Source organism: Pteropus medius, unplaced genomic scaffold (assembly GCF_902729225.1).
Source record: "Pteropus medius unplaced genomic scaffold, Ma_sr-lr_union100, whole genome shotgun sequence".
Classification (NCBI taxonomy): domain Eukaryota; kingdom Metazoa; phylum Chordata; class Mammalia; order Chiroptera; family Pteropodidae; genus Pteropus; species Pteropus medius.
The window spans coordinates 907,922-923,258 of NW_024352786.1; the positions used below are offsets into that span (position 1 = coordinate 907,922).

Genomic DNA, 15,337 nt, shown 5'->3' on the forward strand with positions numbered 1-15,337 from the left:
TTATTGAGTCATATGTGTTCTTTGTATATTTTGGATATTAGGCCCTTACTGGAGGTGTTGCTTGCAACTATATTTTCCCATTTGGATGGCTGTCTCTTTACCTTGTCAAGAGTTTCTTTTACTGAAGCTTTTTAGTTTGATGTAGTCCCATTCATTTATTTTAGCTTTTACTTCCCTTGCCTTTGAGGTCAAATTCATAAAATCCTCTTTTTTTTTTTTTTTTTTTTTTTAACTCCTACAGCATCTGGTATTCCTAAGTGATCTCCCATCCACGTACTAACCAGGCCCAACCCTGCTTAGCTTCTGAGATCAGATGAGATCGGACACATTCAGGGTGGTATGGCCGTAGACATAAAATTCTCTTTAAGTTCAAGGTCCTTGAGTTTAGTTCCTATGTTTTCTTCTATGCATTTTATTCTTTCAGGTCTTAAATTTAGGTCTTTCATCCATTTTGAGTTAATTTTGGTGTGTGGTGATAGACAAGAGTCTAGTTTCATTCTTTTGCAGATGGCTTTCCAGTTTTCCTAGCACCATTTATTGAAGAGGCTTTCTTTTCTCCACTGTATGTTTATAGCTTTTTTTTTCAAAAATTATTTGCCCATATAAACATTGGTTTACTTCTGAAATCTTGATTCTGTTTCACTGGTCCGTGTGTCTGTTTTGCTGCCAATACCATGCCATTTTGATTACTGTCACTTTGTAGTATAAATTGAAGTCAGGCAGATCGATGCTTCCAGCCTCATTTTTTTTATTTTCTCAGGGTAGCTTTGGCAATTCGGGGTCTTTTGTGATTCCATACAAATCTGATGATTTTTTGTTCTATTTCTTTAAAAAATGCTGATGGGACTTTGATGGGGATTGCATTGAATCTGTATAATGCTTTAGGTAATAAGGTCATTTTAACTATGTTGATTCTTCCAATCCAAGAACACAGATTATCTTTCCATTTCTTTGTATCTTCTTCGATTTCTTTTAATAAGGTCTTATAGTTTTCATTACATAGGTCTTTCACATGTTTCGTTAAATTTATTCCTAGGTATTTTATTCCTCTTGTTGCAATTGCAAGAGGAATTATTTTTTCCATTTCTTTTTCTGACGCTTCATTATTAGATTATAGGAACGCTATAGATTTTTAAATGTTGATTTTGTATCCAGAGACTTTACTGTATTTGCTTGTTGTTTCTAGTAGTGTTCTTGTGGACTCTTTAGGGTTTTCTATATGGAGAATTATGTCATCCACAAATGGTGACAGTTTGACTTCTTTGTTTTCTATTTGGATGCCTTCTATTTCTTTCTCTTGCCTGATCGCACTTGCTAGGACCTCCAGTGTCATATTGAGTAACAGTGGTGATAGTGGACAGCCTTGCCTTGTTCCTGATCTTAGAGGGAAAGTTTTTAGTTTTTCACCATTAGGTATAATGTTGGCAGAGGGTTTGTCGTATATGGCCTTTATTATATTAAGGTACTTTCCTTCTATATCAATTTTGTTAAATGTTTTGATCATAAATGGATGCTGTATCTTGTCGAAGGCTTTTTCTACATCTATTAATATGATCATATGATTTTTATTTTTTTAATTTGTTTATATGGTGTATCACATTAATTGATTTGTGTATGTTGAACCATCCTTGTGCCCCTGGGATGAAGCCCACTTGATCATGGTGTATAATCTTTTTCATATGTTGCTGTCTTTGGTTTGCTAGTATCTTATTTTGGTTTGCTAGTATCTTTGCATCTGTGTTTATGAGAGATGTGGGTCTGTAGTTTTCTTTTTTTGTGTTGACTTTACCAGATTTTGGTATCAGAGTAATGTTGGCCTCATAAAATGAGTTGGAAAGTATTGCCTCCTTTTCAATTTTTTTGGAAGAATTTGAGGAGAATAGGTATTAAATCTTCTTTGAATATTTGGTAGAATTCACTGAAGACATCTGGTTCTGGACTTTTACTTTTTGGTAAGTTTTTGATGATTGTTTCAATTTCAATAATACTGATCAGTCTATTTAGATTTTCCAGATCTGATTCAGTGTAGGAAGATTGTATTTTTCTAAGTACTAGTCCATTTTTTCTACGTTATTAGATTTGGTATTATATACTTTTTCATAGTATTATTGCATGATCCTTTGTATTTCTGCAATAATTTCCCCTTTTTCATCCCTGATTTTGTTTATTTGTGTCCTTTATCTTTTTTCTTTAGTGAGTCTAGCCAGGGGTTTGTCAATTTTATTAACCTTCTCAAGGAACCAGCTCTTTGTTGTATTTATTTTTTCTTATATTTTTTTGTTTTCAGTTTCATGTATTTCTGCTCTAATATTGATTATTTCTTTCCTTCTGTTGACTTTAGGCCTCATTTGTTCTTTCTTTTGTAGTTTTTTAAGATAAAGTGTTAGATTGTTTATTTGGGCTCATTCTTGTTTTCGGAGATAGGCCTTTAATGATGTGAACGTTCCTCTTATGACTGCTTTTGCTGTGTCCCTAAAGTTTTGATATGTTGTATTAACATAATTCTTCATTTCTATCTCTTGATCTCTTTTCATTTCTTCTTTGACCCAGTTATTCTTCAGTAGCATGTTGTTTAATCTCCACGTATTTGTGGTTCTTCCTGCTCTCTTTTTTCAGTTGATCTCTAGTTTCAAAGCATTATGATCAGAGAATATGGTTTGTATGATTTCAACCCTCTTATGTTTGTTGAGGCTATCTCCGTGTCCCAGTATGTGGTCAATCCTTGAGGTTGTTCCATGTGCACTAGAGTAGAATGTATAAATAGCTGTTTTGGAATGGAAGACTCTGTAAATGTCAATTATGTTCAGTTGGTCTAATTTGTCATTTAAGGATGTTTGGATGATCTGTCCGTATCCGACAGTGCGGTATTTATGTCCTCTACCACGATAGCGTTTTGGTCTGTTTCTCCCTTTACTTCTGTTACTAATTGCTTTATATATTTTGAGGCTCTCTGATTGGGACCATAGATATTAATAAGTATTCTATCTTGTTGTATGACTCCCTTTATCATTAGGAAGTGTACCTCAGTATCTTTCTTTACCGTTTTTATTTTGAAGTCTATTTCATCTGATATTAGTACTGCTACTCCAACTTTTCTCTGAATGCCATTTGCTTGAAATATCATTTTCCGCCCTTTCACTTTGAGTCTAAATTTGTCTTTGGAGCTGAGATGTGTCTCCTGGAGGTAACATATGGTTGGATTTTGTTTTTGATTTAACCTGCAACTCTGAGCCTTTTTATTGGTGAGTTCAGATCATTTACAGTTAGGTTGATTATTGAAATATGAGGTCTTCTTATAGCCATTTTATCTTTTGCTTTCTGGTAGCTCAGTGTTTCCATTGCTTCTTTGTCCTTGTGTTTCCGTTTTCTTTATTTTGGTTGACTTTTGTGGATTTTGCCTCTGGTTCTTCTTGTTTTATGTTATATACTTGGTTCTGAATCTTTGGAGTGAGATTATCGTTACGAATATGAAAAGGATAGTTATATATATACAGTCGTTCCTTTTCTTCTGCGTGCGCCCATTCCCCTTTGAGAATTTGCATCTTTGAATCCTCCCCTTTTCAGTCATCGTTATCTCAATTTGTCCCTATAGATGCTGTACATTCATTACTATCTTGCTATAGCAATTCTCTTCTTATTATTTAAGTTTATAATGCCTTGTTCCTAGTAAGGGTTGCACTCCTCTGCTTCTATTTGCCTGGTAGTCACTTTACTCCTAATTATGTATTTTGTTTTTGTCACCTTGTTTTAGGTGAGCTGACCTCTTTCAGTATTTCCTGTAGTACAGGCCTCATAGTGGAGAATTCTCTCAATTTTGTATGTCTGGAAAGGTCTTAATTTCTCTTTCATATCTAAAGGAGAGCTTAGCTAGATACATTACCTTGGCTGATAGTTCCTTTCACTTAATAGTTTGAATATTTGATTCCACTCCTTTCTGGCTTGTAAGGTTTGTGCTGAGAAGTCCAAGAATAATCTAATGTGTTTTCCTTTATAGGCTATCATCTTCTTTTCCCTGGCTGCCCTGAGATTTCTGTCTTTGTCATTGATTTTTGATAATTTTAATACAGTGTGTCTTGGTGAAGGCCTTTTTGGGTTGAGATAATTGAGTGTTCTATTGACTTCTTGAATTCCAAGCTCCAGCTCATTCCTTAGATTTGGGAAATTCTCGTCCACTATTTGTCTGAAAATGCTTTCTAGTCCCTGTTCCTTTTCTTCTCCTTTGAGAGTTCCCATTATTCTTATGTTTCCTCTCCTGAAAGTATCAGCTAGTTCTCGTATTTCTCTTTCATTATTTTTCATTCTTCGGTTTCTCTCTTCTTCCTTCTGATTTATTTCTAGATTTCTATCTTCAGTATCATTGATCCTTTCCTCCATTTGATTGACTCTATTTCCCAAGTTTGTTATTTCATTTTTCTTCTCTTGCAGTGTGCTCTTTATCTCCAGAAGGTCTATTCTGTTCTTTTTGAGGGTTCCAATCTCCTTGCTAAAGAACTCTTTCTGCTCATCTAGTTGTTTTTTCAATTTCTGAAATTGTTGATATGATTCGTTTTGGATCTCATTGAGTTTTTTTAGAAATACCATACTGAATTCTCTGTCATTTAAGTCACATATTTCTATGTCTATAAGCTTATTTTCTGGAGATTTTTCTCTTTCTTTCTGAGATGCCTTGTCACTTTGTTTGTTCATGGTGTTTAATGGACTGTTTTTCTGCCTGGGTATTAATGGAAGTGTGTTCTGCTTTTTTTTTTTTTCCTGGAAAAGAGATTTATTATATAATGGTCCCTAGCCTGTTGCAAAGAAGGTGTTTTTCTTTTGGTTTCCAGTAGGTGGTGTCTAAGCCTCTTGGATCTCTGCTTTCTATAAAGTCTTAATAATGCCTTTATTTTCTTGTAAATATTTAATCACGCTCGCTATCCTCAGTTTCAGTCCCTGTTAGTGACAGTTTTGATAGCACTTGCTCAGATTCCCCTGGGGCTCTGTGGCTGTTGGGTCTCTGAGGGTATGGGACAGTGGCCCTCTGGGTTGGGGGTTGGGGGCTGTGGCTCAACCTCATTTTTGCAACTGCAGTCAGTAAAAATCAACTATTGTGTTTCTGCCATCCTCGTTTTTCTGCCATCTTCATTTTTCTGCTTTCTGTCCTGATGACTGGGCCCTGCCACTGGCTGCATGGAACTCCTAAACTTCCCAGGTGGTTTAGGGAAGTCACCACACCTTGACTCCCCCTCCAACTACAGGGAGCTCCAGCTGTGAGAGGGAACTTCTTTATTTCTCACAGTCCACCACCTGGCACCCGGGGTGCTGACCTGTGGTAGCTCTTATGCACAGATCCCACGCTCTGACATGCTGGTGTGCAGCTTGGGTGCTTTTTGTTGAGTTTTACATGTTCAGCTTATTGTTGTTTCAAAAGGAGAGATCTGGGGACTTCTCTCACTCCACCATGATTAATCCAATCTCGCATCTTATCAATTTCTATCAAAAAAAATCTGTTGTAATTTGATAGAGATTGGATTGAACCTACATTAAAAATTGCAGAAATAGACATATCAACCAAATTGAGTCTTCCAATCTGTAATCATATTCTACCCTCGCTCCCCTCAACAACGTCATGTAATTTTCAATAGAGTGGTTTGGTATATATTTTGTTAAATTTATACCTAAATGTTTTTGGTTTTATATTTTTTATAAATGATAATTTTTAAATTTCATGTTTCATTTGTTAGTAATAGTATATCAAAAAAAATTGATTTATGTATTATCTATGTCTCTTCTAATCTTGCCAAATTCATTTATTAGGTCTAATAGTGTTGCATTCAATGTACACAATCAAGACAGATTTAATTCTTTTTTATTTTTTTGTTTTAATTTTTTTCCTGCCTAAGTGTAATAACTAAGACCTTTAGTACTATGTTAGAACTGGCAAGAGTGGACATCTTGCTGTGCTCTCAAATGTGAGAATATGTTTAGTCTTTCTTTTACCACCAGCTCTGATGTGACCTGTCAAATACATCCTCTGCATCTATCAAGATATGTGATTTTTTTCTTTTATTCTTTCAATGTGTTAAATTACTTAGATTTTAAATGTTAAAGTAACCCTATCCTTCTGCTTGAAATAAATTCCGGTTGATTATGGTTATTATTCTCTTATTTTATTCCTAGCTTCAATTTGATTCTTCGATATTGTGTGAAAAGAAGGCTAGTCTAGAACGCAGTAACTGCATCATGAAGGGATGTAGAAATTACCAGAAGAAGATCTATAAAACCTTCATGGAACTTGAATAATCTTGACAGACTCATTGTAATGCTCAAGAAAATGTTCTGTCTCACTAGGCGAAGATTTAAATTAAATTTCAGAGTATGCCATAATGTAATGAAAGTACTTTGTATTAGAACTTCTAGGGCTGCCATAACAAAGTACTACAAGCTGGGTTACTTAAAACAACAGAAATTTGTTCTCACACAGCCTGAGAGTATAGAAGTCTCAAGTCAAAGTGTTGACAGGGTTGGTTCCTTCTGAAGGCTCTGAGGGAAAATCTGTTCCATGCCTTTCTCCTGGCTTCTGGTGATTGCTGGCAATTTTTGGTATTCTTGGGCTTGTGGACACATTATTCATATCTCTGTCTTCATTGTCTCTTAGCATTCTCCTTGTGTGTCCTCATGTCCAAATTTCCCTCTTCTTTTAAGTACATAGATCTCTGGATTAGGGCCCATTTATAATCCAGTATGACCTCATCTTAACTTGATTGCATCCACGAGAACCCTATTTTGAAATAAGTTCTCATTCACTGGTTCCAGGTGGACACGAATTTTGGGAGACATTATTAAATCCAGTAAATATTTGAATTTCACATTTGATTATACCAGTGTAGAACAAAAACCCACTTCTGAAGTGAAGTTTTTGATTAACTGTGTTTTAAGGAGTTAAACAGCTCTGTGGGCTAAAGCAGTGTTTCACGTTGCAGGCAGGGTCTGTGCCACTGACATGAACTGTTTCTTTGTTAAACAGACTTTTGGGCTCATCAATGACTCAAATCTCTTGTGTTTTTTGTTTTTTGTTTTTTTTTGTTGTTGTTGTTGTTTGTTTGTTTGTTTGTTTGTTTTTGCAGAGACATGCTTATATTTGAGCAGTGGTTCATAGGAGATTAGGATCTAAAACCAGACTGGATAATTGCTGTCTACACTGTCTACATGTACTATTTAAGACTAAGTAATTCAGACCTTGAGAAATGTAGTTGTGCTTAGAGATAGAGACAGAGACAGAGATAGAGATGAAGAAACAGATATATTTTTATGGGTATGTGTGTGTGCATTATAATTGTATTTTGAGTAGAGGGCAAGGTCACATTCCTTAGTTAGACAGCTCCTTTAAGGCACATTCCCATTGTCACTCATTCTGAGAGAGAACAGATGATAGAAGAAGAAACAAGGAATTGAAGTCATAGTCAAGACAGAGGTGAAGTGAAATCATCCTTTCTCTGTACCTAGAATCCAAAGTTGATTTTTAGAGGATTTGAGTGCATTCCTGGTGGTGTGGATAAACAGGCCATTGCAAGATGGAAGCAAATCTAGAGAAGGTGGGAAAGTGCTCTTTGTCCAAGCAGAGATAAACTTTGTGAGGGATCCCAGAGGCATGAGCCACAGTCTATGAGCCATGACCTGCAATACGTGATTTGATTTACTCTGCCTTTTAATTCTTTTCTGTTTTCCCAGTCTTCTCTAAAGTCCTAATAAAAGTTACAACTTGGTATTGGCTGTGCTGTGAGGAATTGATGGTCTGTGTCCACAATATTCTGAGAGAGCAGTACTCCCCAACTCCACCAAAGGGAATGTGATGCATAGGAAATATTTGAGCAGTAAAAGTGAGCCTGGAAGAGGTGACTGTCAGCACATTAATGGTGGCCCTTGGGTGAGCGAAAATCAGGAGACCAGAGCTGGATGACCACAGAGGCCCAGTAAAGGTGAACATAAGAGAACGTACCTGAGAGACCCCCATCCCACCTCTGACCCCTACCATCAAAGATTTCTGAACCCGAACACACCACACACATACACACACACACACACACACATATGCACACACACACACACAATGTTGATCTAGATGAATGGAAGACAGTCTATACTGTCTACTAACATGGGCTATTGAGGGCTATTAAGAAGTCTTTGGGTTTAACTGTTAATAGCAACCGGTCAACAACCTAGGGAGGCCTGCCTGAGGATGTTGAAGTATCACATTGATAAAGGAAATTGGAAAAGCAAAAGGTGAGTTGGAAAAATATACAAATCAAACTAGTCAGTTTCACTAGTACTGATTTATTATAATGAGGATGGTCCCATCTGACCTGCTGTGGCTGGGACGTTAGGCGATGTTAGAAAGGTTGACTTAGACTGCAGGCGAGAGAGTAGTCCTTAGACAAGTTTGTTTGAAAGCTCTGCCTTTCATTTGTCCAGGGTTTTTCTGTTTTTATTAACATGAAACATGATGATTCTTAGATTCCTTTTTTTTTTTCTAAAAGGTTCTTATATGCTCCTAAAGACTATACAGAGGAGAAAGATATGTTTAAGACTGTCACTTTTTTTGAACAGAATCATTCTCCTTAAGTTCAAGAACAGTGTTCAAGTATTGCCTTTCCATTTTAGTTGATTTTTATATTTTTTTTGCTGTCTTCCTGTTTGAAAGTTAAAACCAAGTTTTCTCCAAACATGTCTTTGTTACATCCATTAGAATTTTATGTAGTTTCCTATGTCTTCTACATCAGATCTCAGAAGAAATGACTTAGAATTTCTCTGATATCATAGCACTGTCAGAATGTCAAAATACCATCTATACTGTGCAAACTATCAGTACCTCACACAGTACAAAAAACATAGCCTGCTGTACTGTTATTAAGGGTCTCCAGACATAACTTTCACTCCTTAACCTACGCAAGTGCTTTATGGTTGACAAAATTGTGTTTTCTCTTTCCTAACTTCTGCTCTTTCTACTTTAGTGTGTTTTTTCACTATCTAAATTGTCCAAACTATAATTCATCAGATTTTTTAAAGGTGCCATTAAAGCACTTTGTCTTTCTGTTTGTAGAGTTGTATTTCTCCACAACTCTACAAACCTATTATTATGCTAGAGCCTAGAGAATGCAAATGAAGTATATAGCATAATTCCTACTGTAGCCCTCTAGACACTTATTAGTGAGATGATATTTTAACACATCAAACAATGCATGTCAAGATAAATTTCTATACATGTACAGGGATTTAGTCATGAAGATTTGATAGAATTTGAATATAAAGACTGTAGGTAAGAGCACACAATTTTTGAGATATTTAGAAGTAGAAATAAGGGTGGCATCTTTAGGGGATAATCAAGAGATTGTCCTAGCTAGAATTAAACTGGACAAACAGGTACAATAAGTAAAGTTCGACACACTTATGGAATGTCCTGAATGTCATCATGAGGGGATTAGATTTGGGAATAAAATTATTAAACAAGCTAATCCTTTGTTTCATTTTGTGACTTTAAAATAGAAAAATTAAAAGTCTGAGATTACTTTAAATAGTTAAAAGAAAAAAATGGTAGGTTCCAAGGGTTACTAAATAAATTATGTAAGTGTAATTTGAGTAGTTATTATTCTCTTAGGTGAACTAATTTTTTTAAAGCAGCTCAAAAAATCAGCAAATGATAGTGAGGGGAAGTTAATAGAGAAACAGGGAATTAAAAAGGAAGAGCAAACAAAAAACATTCTCTAAATGTTGAGAAATAGTAAGTTAGTAGATGCATTTAATTCTGTACATAAGTAGCAGGACTGTGTTGAGGATATAATTATTACTGAAATTTAAAGTAGAATCTTAATATAAATTGTAATAAATAAACTATGAAAGGACAGAAGCTTTTCAATGGAGGGAAAAAGCTTTCTTTTCAAGAGTAATTACGTAAAAATTCAGAAGTCTGAAAGAAGTTAATGAGAAGGTAATTAATGAGTCCTTAAGAGGCATTGCTTTTAATCCTTTTAGTATTCTACAGTATTCTAGTTAAATAGCTTTTGAGGTATCTTTAATAATTTATGGTAGCCTTTTGCAAATTTTCTTCACCCACTCACAAGTTTTACTATAAATGAGGAAGGAAGGCATTTATTAGAGTACTGTAGATACATGAAGGAGAAATATTGCAAATGGTACCAATCACTGTCATCCCATTAATATTCCACTCCAGGCTGCATGTCAGAACTGAACATTTGTCCTTATAGTAGCTGTAATGATGGAGTGATGTTAATGTCTCTTGAACATGGATGTGGCTGTGTAGGATCTTCTTCTGGTTCCTGGATTGTTCTTACACTAGCAGTCAAAAGAGGTTGAGTTGGGTTTCAGGGCATCATCTAAGCAAAGGAAATCTGTATAGATTTCCTTTTATAGAGCTCTCCCACTGTGGCTACTGTGGCTTCTGTACAACAGAAACCACCCAACTCCTGACTGATCAACATGCCCTGAGGCTTTTATTTTAGAAGACTGAGGTAGGGCAATTTTCTCTTATTTACCGGAAGACCTAGCCAAAGGGATGAGGAGCTAATTAAAGTTTGTTTAATTGCTTTAACTTACCTAAGTGGAAAATAATATTAATGAAATATGGTATCTGTTAAAATATAGATAAAATAAGATAGCAACAGAGAAAGCAGTTAAAAATCAAACTGGCCTCCTCTGTGCCTCAGAGTGAGTTCACAGGTAACATTGGAACAAATCTTGTTATTATTATTATTTTTAGAGAGAATAGTTATTTGAATGCCCTTCTTTTTTCTTATCAACTGTAAAGTGAGAATTATTCATTGGCTAAACTGAAAGTAAGGATATAAAAGACTGGGGATTAACCAAGGTCTCTTACTCCCCAAGTCCAAATTATTGAATTGGTGAATTGGTTTACTTCAGAATCTCATGCTTTGTAGAAAGAAAGAAATCACAACCGAATCCCCTAAGAATAAAAATTAAGCAGAGCAATTGGAATGAATTAAAATGGTCTCAATCAAGTCCTAGTAGAAAAGAATGACAAAAAGACTCCTGAAATAAAAATTTCTTCAGTTAAAAAAAAATCAGCAGTAGCTATTCCACTCATGATGAAGTTTTATTCCTCCGGGTTATACACAAATGTTAACTTCATCACCACTAGAATGCAAGCTCCACTAAGCCAGAGTTTCTGTCTGTCTTGTTAATTGCTGTCTTTCCAACACCTGGAGGAGTGGTTTGCATGTTGTTGATGTGAGGTATTGTCTTACTCCAATGGTAGCCTTCAAGTACATAATGAGACAGCTTGTCTTGAATACTCATTATCTGCATTCGTCTTGTCTGTCTCTCTGTGTTGTAGCAGTCTTTCTAACTAATGGTATGGTCATGAGGACCAAAGTTGAGGGAGATAGAAGCAGATGAAAGATGTCTAGAGTGTGCTTTATCAGAAAAAAACGAGTCAATGTGCCTAAGCACAGGTCTAAATCACGTGATGACCTGAGGGGCAGCAATGGATTTTATCTGTATGCATCAGGTGCAGAGCAAAAAAGCCAAAAGTGGGTTTCACCAGTGGATGGACAACTTAATTCTGTATGAATGTTGGATAGTTTAAGAGCGTTGGGTGGCTCAAGTATATTTAGTGGACTATTCGGTCTTTACATCCTTTTTGTGAATTATCAGTACACATATACTCTTCTTTATCAATGTCTAACAATTTGCACAAGTTATTTGCTTCTTTATCTAGTTTTATCTATTTTCTCTCTATATATGCATATGTGTGTTTGTATGTATGTATGTATGTATGTATATTTCTCCTATTTTCTTTAGCAGAATGTAATATTATTAAATAATACAGCAAACACATCACATACAAAGTAGACACTCAATAAACAATGGTTGAATGAATGAACATGAAAGGACATATTCATAGAATAACAAGTGTATTTGATAAATACTCTTTGAGCCCAGTCACTCTGGCAGTGATTAGGCATGAGCACAGTGGCTGAGCATGGAAACTTAAAATAAAAAAGAGCTGAGTCACACAATAAGGGATGCCATTGTCACTTGAGCCCACCAAGGTCTTCCCAGTTACAGGTCAGAAACTTGCAAATCTGCGAAATCACTTCAAGAGTAATACTGTAAAAAGAAGCACAATATTTGTGGACGAATGAGATTTCAATTATATTTCCAAAGGACTATTGAAAGATGATATATTCTGAGTGTAAGTTGCTGAGATTCAGACAACTGGGGTAGAAAGAGAAACCCTCAAGAAGATGCCGGACTTCCCACAGTCATGGTGTGTGGAATTCAAGTAATTAATTAGATCAATATGAGATTTGTGTCTCTACTTGCACTCGAAAATGGTGGACTGTGTTATAACAATTGCAACAGTAAATCAAACATTTCTCCAGTCAGTTCTTACTAATCACTATAATATTATTTCTGATCCATTGTGTATTTCAGAACTAAAATATATTTTCAGAACCAGGGACTACAGATTTTTTTGCCCCAATCTAAGTTTAAATAATTAACTACAATATAACGTAAGAAATTCCACATACAGATGCATTATTTTTTGTTTATATATTTATTTGTCAAAGTAAATCTATGCATTAACATGGGTCTGTATGGAATAGCAATGAGTGTTATATTCATGTTGTTTTCACATATGTTTGTACTTAAAGCAACACTAGCTGAAGTACTTGTGTTACCCTAACGTAGCACCATGTGAAAAACAAACATACCTTGGAATGCATAAGACTTTTCTAAAATCTCGATAGTTTTTCGTTAACACTCTAATACCTGATTTGAAAGGCTGTGGGAGGATTATTTTAATTCTTGTGCAATAGATTTGCCTGATGGAAAAAAAGATTTGTAGAATTTATAAAAAACATTCGTAGGACAATCTATGAAGAATGGTATGAAGATGGGGAGATTCACAATGATAAGCAAGGTATCTACTATTGCTGGAGACCAGAGGAAAAGTGACTAGGAGGAGAGGAAGAATCTAGCAACTGGAGCCAGGTTGAATATAGGAGGAAATGGAAAACGGTACTTGCTAGCTGGCAAAAGAAAGGATAACTTTTTTGAGAAAAATAGGTAAACTGAGAAATGAGTTACTTTGTTAAAAAGCGGGGTGAGAGCCAGGCCTTTGCGCGATAGCTTGCCCGTGTCTCAGGACTTGCAATTCTCTAATAAATCTTACCACTTTGCTACAAAAAAAAAAAAAGGTGAGGTGAGTTCAAATAATTTTGTTATTTTTTTGCCGGTCCTCTCCAATTCTTGCCCTTCAGATTTAAAGATAAAGTTTAACAAAGATGATTCCAGCATAAACTGAAACAATGATTAGACAACAGACGTACCATGTCCTGGAGTTTTGGCATGCTTTACTATTTATTTAGTCTCTAGGTTTATTAGTTTTAACTGTGCCGCAATGCTGATGTGTATTTTTAACTTTTGTTGTTATTGATCCTTGTCAATTCTGAAGAACTTCTCCATTTTCAGAGACTATGGTAATAGAGCAAATGACAAGCACCTAGTACATTGTTCCCCATAGACACTCAATAGACGTTTGCTTCCTAACAGCCTAGCTGAATGTGTCTTCAGGAACATAGGCAGTAAACTCAACTGCCTTAAAAATAACAGATGGTAGTAGTTGGTAGGCATTTCCCCCTGAGGTCTTATTAAATACATAACTTAAGTCAGGAGACACCTGCATTTTGTTGCTTATTCAAAGCAAATAATATTTCATTTGCCAACATAGATGTATATGTGTGAGAAAATGACCTAAAGTCACATTGATTCCTCAGCACCTGAAATTTGTATGGAGATTAGGTAAAGGCAGTCACAATGTAGAAAGCAGTTAATATTTGCAAATTTGGTCAAGCCGGGTTATAATAAACCTGGGTAGAGTTTAAATTGATGCTAATCATTTCATCCTTAGAAATGGATGAGAAGAAAATGAGGAAAGTTGGGGAAGGAAGAGAGCACGTACATATCAAAAATGTATCATTTGTATTCTTGCCAGTGTCATCCTTCTAAAGTGCAAGTTTGATCATGCTATTTTTTTGTTTAAAGACCTACAATTAACAAGAAAATCGATTTTAGGCGACTATTAAATTTTGAGATGGGTGAAGCTTTCTAAACAACGAAAAATAAAGAAAGAAAAATAGATTTAACTAAACAAATCTTTAACATTGTCTACATAAGAAAAACAAAGGTAAAATAAAAAATGAGAAACATATTTTCAGACATTCAGTGTTAAATTGTTAATATGCAAAGCACCCCTAGAAATAATAAGAAAATCTCTAAATGCCAATATGAAAACGAGCAAACAGCATGAAGATAATTCTCTAAATACAAAATACATATAACTAACCTTTTTCAAAAAATGTTCAAGAATATTTCTAATTGAAGAATACAAATTAAAACAGTTTACCTGTCAAATTAGCAAAGACTTTTTAAAAAATAAGAGTGCAGAATATTAGTCATACTTTCTAACGGAAAATAAAAAAGATGAGCAGGTATCCTTAACACCAGAATAATAATGTTTTAAAAATTCAGTTCCTCACCCTTGATGAATCCCTTGCCCACTGCTCCAGATTTTCTGACAGCCATCTCCTTTCCAAGTTATTGTCCGGCCAAACTGGAATTTGCAGTTTCCCAAATATGCCATGTTTTTTCACATGTCTATGTTTAGGGGCACCAGCCTAGAATGCTTTCTAGTTTTTCTCACTGGAAAATTCCTATTTACACTCTAAGAAGCCATCCTCGACATCCTCCTCTGTTAAATCTTTCCAGTTGCATTCCCATCATCCTCTTCTCCCCACCATCTCTACTAAGAAATTCTCTCTTCTGCCCCTTGACTCCATTTCTAGTGTTCCATACTTTATACTAGATTTTACTAATTTATTTACATATGTATCTTTTCTATTAATTAAATTATAGATTGCTTGAGACAAGGATGGTGTTCTTCTCTCTACCCCAAGTTTCTGCCCCTGACAGAAGAAATTAAATGTTGGCTGATAAGAGTTGAATGAACATTTTCAGGCTTCTGTTGCTTCAGTGTAACATCAGTGTACAAGCAGCAAAAGCATAACCTTAAACTGGATCATTGCAACACACACACATGCATACGCGCGCGCGCGCGCACACACACACACAAACACACACACACACACACCGCTTCTCTACAAGGTGCCTAGTTTAGAGTTTTTGTTAAGCTGAAGGTTTTATATATGCAATTTCCACCGAAGTATATGAAAATATAAAAACTATATTAGTTAATTACTGAGTATCCACAAAACTATACCCTCAAGGCTCAAGAAAACCTAATGGCTTCATTTCTTCTACT

The 15,337-nt window shown here is 35.4% G+C and overlaps 1 pseudogene; it reads right to left on the reverse strand.

The window, feature by feature from the left end:
* Positions 1–232: 232 nt before the first annotated feature.
* On the reverse strand, positions 233–351 carry LOC120591259 (uncharacterized; annotated as a pseudogene).
* Between the last annotated feature and the right edge of the window lie 14,986 nt (positions 352–15,337).